Here is a 5,266-nt window from a genome sequence, read left to right on the forward strand (position 1 = left end):
GATAGATAGATAGATAGATAGATAGATAGATGGATGGATGGATGGACGGACGGACGGACGGACGGACAGACAGACAGACAGACAGACAGATAGGAGATAGACACGTTTTTTAAAAATGGGAAGGGGAGCATGCATTCTTGCACTGAAACAGGCCTAAAATTAAATATTGTTTAAAGGGGAAAAACAAGAAGATCCACAAAATGTTATAACTGCTGTGAGGAGAGACAATAGCTGCTCTGCTATTCGCCACAGGAACCTTCTTAGCCTAAGCTGAAAGAGAAGGAAAGGAAAAGAAATTAAATTTCCTCCAGATCTGCAGATTCAGCTGTGTTTCATGTGTCTTCCATAAACTATGCTTGTTGTGTCACTCATCTCTATTGGCCTTATCCATATATCATCCAATAAGTAGCCATGAATTATGTACTTAAGGATGTGCAAACCTGGAGAAGGAGGAATTCCACAGGCAGTCACATACACCCATTACTAGTGTGTTGCAGATTTCTGTGGAATGTTTTGAAATTGAAACAACCTGCCTAGTGAAAACCTAACCTTCTGGTGTATAGACCTCTGGATGTCAGTTCATTCTGCTGACCTCAACAATGTACAACAGTAACTAGAAGCCTCTGTGTCACTTGCTCTGTGCAGTTTGGACCCTGCCTATTGCCCCTGGGGGAACATGAGAATGGAAAGAGCCAGATCCACATCATGTACATTTCAGGTTTGGACCACGAACGTTACCACGAATATACAGTGAACTCAACCAGGCCAGGCATGAAACCCCGCTCCGGATCCCCCTCACACAAATGAGTGACACTTATCCAACGAATGGAAAGGCCCTCAAGAAACAGGGAAGTTTCAAATTTTCATGACTCCGATTATTAAGTAGTGTCATTTTTGAAAACATGAAATGCTTAATTGTTTTTCTCTGAAAAGAGAGATTTGTCTCTATGATAATACAAGACACAGACTAATCTCCCTTCAGTAGACAAAGCATTTCTCTTAGTATTCAAGAATAAGTCGAACAGAAGCGGTTATTCCAATGAGGGCTTTAGTATGTGAATATGCAGGGGCGGTCGGGGGGGGGGGATTATCCTGTCAAATGATTGTAACTAGACAGTGGATAGAATAGAAGGAGACAGTTTGCACTTGTAGCAACTTAGATCCTATGAAACCATGTAATGGAATAAAAACCTTAACAAAGAATTAAAACAAAGATGGAGGACTTTAATTGAAAACTTGATCAATTAGCAGAAAGGCCATAAGTAGAAGGCAGCAGAGCATGAAATTTGATTAAACCGAACCATACGTCCCACTTCATTTCCAGTGGTGTCGCAAAACTGATGACCTTGAAAAGAGAAGACGTTTGGGGAGTGCAAAATGCTGGTTAAACTCAATGCTGTTTAAAAGAGAGAGAACTGATAATAAATGTTGTACCTCAAGAAAGACTTAAATTAAAAATCACATACATATTCAGACCTGAGAGGCGGGTAGCCAATAAATTTGGATAATTGACAAGCAATCCAAATTTATTACAATGTGGAGAAGCAGAAGGAATGTGAAAAAAGGCCCTCGTTTAGCAAATTTGACAAACTGAGCTGATGATCGTACAATAGCCTGCTGACTAGTCAAATTATGCACAGGTAGTTTGGCACTGCTCTGGCACACTGGATGATTTCCCAGAGCAGTGGAGAAAATTAGAGATATTCCTTCAGTGATCTGCATTTGTAGATGGTAAGATGGGATGCAGTAATGGCAAAAGAGATCTAAAAGTTTTTACATGGGCAGTCATCACATAAAAGAATTCTTGCCTTCCCATGTTCTTTTTATAGAACTGTTTTCCCCCCCACTTTTCTGTTCAAGAAGCTTGTCAGAACCACCTGAGGATAATTACTTTTGCTTACTACCAAGGGTTGAGTGTCTCTACCTGCTCTCTTCCATCCCCTTACTTCACGGTTGGGATGTCAGAGAAATCTGCTGCAGATTCAAATGAGGCTGGATTCTTTGGACTCCGGCCTCAGGAATCTGCAGCGGATCGGGACCACTTACCTCCGCTCCAGGAGGACTGGAGGCAGAACAGCACTCGGCTGCTTCTTCCAGCCAGAGCCGTTCACCTCCCTGTCTCTGCCGATTGCCTTTAAAAATAATGTCTTTTTTTTTTTTAATGGCAATTGGGAGGATGTGCCCATAGACTTATACACATATAGAGTCATGAATCTTGCGTATAAGTCTATGTGTCCATAGGCTTATACGCAAGATTCACCACTCTATTTTGCATAGAATTCTATGGGCACGTGCGATCAGCAGGATGTGCCCATAGACTTAAAAGCAAAATAGAGCGGTGAATCTTGCATATAAGCCTATGGATACATAGACTTATACACAAGATTCATGACTCTATTTGCATCTAAGTCTATGGGCACATCCTCCCGATCGCCATTTAAAAAAAAAAGAAATGCCTTGTTTAAAGGCAATCGGCAGGGACAGGGAGGAGGCGAATGGCTCTGGCTGGCAAGAGGGAAGGTAAGCGCCCCCAAGCCAGTTCCCCCACACACACGGAATCTGACTGGAGCGGAACCGCTCTGGAGGATTCTGGGGGGGAGGAACAGATCGCCTCCCCCCGCCATGAATTCCCCACCGGGACAGATGGTGGGGAATCTGTACACTCCTACTTCAAGGGCATTTTTCAAGGAGTTGCTGCCTTGAACACCACTGCCTTTGAGTGGCTGCCGAAAGGAGTTCCTCTTTGATGGTGCTCCTTTGTGGACCTGAGACTAAGGGTGAGAAACTTTGCTCAGCTGTGTATAGGAGCTAATCTCGCATATTCACAAGACTTATTATTTCTATGTTGGACAAGAAAATATAAGGGCTGGTAAGGTTGGGTCAGATTGTTCATTTTAGCATCATTTAGAATGCAATCCTATGCATGTTCAGATAGAAAAAAGCCCTACAACACCCAGCATTCTGGCTGGGGAATACTGAACATAGTAGGACTTTTTTCTAGGGATGGTGTGGGTGTCTGGTTGGGCTCAAAGCTCAGTGATTTATTGCCAGCTCGGCCCCCCAGACCCCAGTCCACGGATCCCCTTGCTTGCCAACTCAGAGTGCAGCGACTTCAGCAAGCGCCTGGTTGCCCACTCCCTCAGCGAGCTGCCATTTTGTGTAAAAATGGCAGCTTGGCCCTTTTCGTAAATAAGCATTTATGCAAATGGCCACCTTAAGGTGGCCATTTAAGCAACATTACAGGCATAAATGGACCTTTTATGCCTGTAATATTGTGTAAATGTCTGCTTTTGTAAATGCTTCTTTACAAAAACATCTGAGCTGCCATTTTTATGCAAAATGGCAGCTCGGTGAGGTAGCGGGCAGCTGAGTGCTACTCGCCGGGTGCCTACAGACCACCTAGAGGCTCACCACAGGGCCAGCAGGGGTTCTGTGAGTGACATGCAGGGCAAGAAATGGTGAATTCACCCATCCCCACTTTTTTCTGTCTAAACATGCATAGGATTACAGCCACAGTCTTGTTATTCTGTCAGATGGTTTTATCAGTTGAGTTTATATTTATTTGGATTTGTAATTTATCCCTAAAGCAGGACTGGGGAATTTTTGGCTCTATGACTCCCATCATCCCTAGCCAGCATAACCAATGGCAGTTGTAGATCAAAATATCTGGACCATCACAGGTTGCCCAGCCCTGCCCTATGGAATTGTTCTTGTTGTTGTTACTAAAACACAGTGAGCACTAGCAAAAGCTATAACAACTCTGCTTTTAAAATAAAGGAAGTTTTAAAATAAAGGAAGATTTTTGTATTTTTATGCAACCTAATTCTGACCCAGGGAAAGGAGATAACATGGAAGGAATAATAACTGCAAATAAGAGGTGATGTTTAGATCGGTGTTAAGTGTTCCTGCACCTGAACCCTAAACACATGTATTGTGTCTCCCCACAAGTATTGACTTGGATTAAAATAATTTAACTTAAGGAAGTTTAAAGAAGGAACGTTTCCATACCCTCCTACAAGCAACCACATGCACCCCCTAAAAAAGCTTCTCTTGAGAGTTGGGGGGCTCTCCTGAACAAAGTGGGATGAGGTGCAGGGGGTTGTTGGTGAAAAGAGAGAACAGAAAACTGTCCTTGCATGAACCTCCTTAAAGCTGCAATTTTATACCTGGGAGAATTCAATGGGGATCCTTTCTGAGTAGACATGTATAGGATCTCACAGTAAGTTATCGATTTGGGGTAATTCCCCCCACCCAGCAGCCTCCAGCACCCATCCTATAATATTTAGGATCCTCCCCCCCCCCAACTCTCAATGTACACTTCTGGAGGGCACCAAAGACTGCTGGGGCAAGGAGGGGACAGGACACTTTCCTTCCATGATCTTCCACAGGGTAACTTATCTTAGGATCCAAACTAATGGGTTTGTAAATATGTTTAGGACTGTTAGAAAAAGATTGTCCTCTTATTCTTTGGCTGTCAGCTCTTTGCTAGACCTTTGAGCTATTAGTCATAATTATTGAGCCCACCGGACACATGTCCAATGGGAATGTACATTTGTTAAAAAGGGAAGTCGTAAAACATGGTTAGGACAGGCACATAAGCATAATCACAAAAATACACATGCCGACATTATCTCATTGTACATCTGCAGGTCATGCTTCTGCTGTGTCAGCTAGTAGCTTAGTCGGTTAAAATATCTTACCACTAGCAAAAATGAATAGGGGGCGGAGGTATAAAAAGACTTATGCACGCTTAGCTCGGGGTCCAGACTGCTCTGTACCCGTTTTGCAAAACGTTCAATAAAATAGTGTTGGATCCACTGCTGCCTGCCTGGCATCCTTTTCTTCTAAACCGAAAGCAAGGACTTTTTATCTAACAGGATCAACATGGCAAATACTTAATTTTAGTTGGGTAATGAATGCATAGAATGAAATTATCCTTTATCTGATCATAAGACCATGATTTCACACATTTATTTCTGAGGTAGTAAAGTCTACAGGCATTTTTTTTTTCAAAATAGGTTTTTAATGTTTCTCATGGGAGCTATTTCACACAAATGCCCCCCCATGTGAAAATGAAGTGTCAGTAGTGTTCTGTAATTAGAGTGCCCCAAGTCTGCACCTCCACAGATCAGTCTACTCAAATGGCATTACAATAACAGCCCAGAAGAAGGCCCAAATCCTGCAGGGGAAAATGTCTTCAATAAATGACAGCACGAATGGGAGTTTCCTTCCCAATACAAATAGCAGTTATGGGGAAGGATTACTT

The sequence above is a fragment of the Heloderma suspectum genome, chromosome 3 (genome assembly GCF_057233095.1).
Source record: "Heloderma suspectum isolate Gila_16-S chromosome 3, 16-S_ref, whole genome shotgun sequence".
NCBI classification, from domain to species: Eukaryota; Metazoa; Chordata; class Lepidosauria; order Squamata; family Helodermatidae; genus Heloderma; species Heloderma suspectum.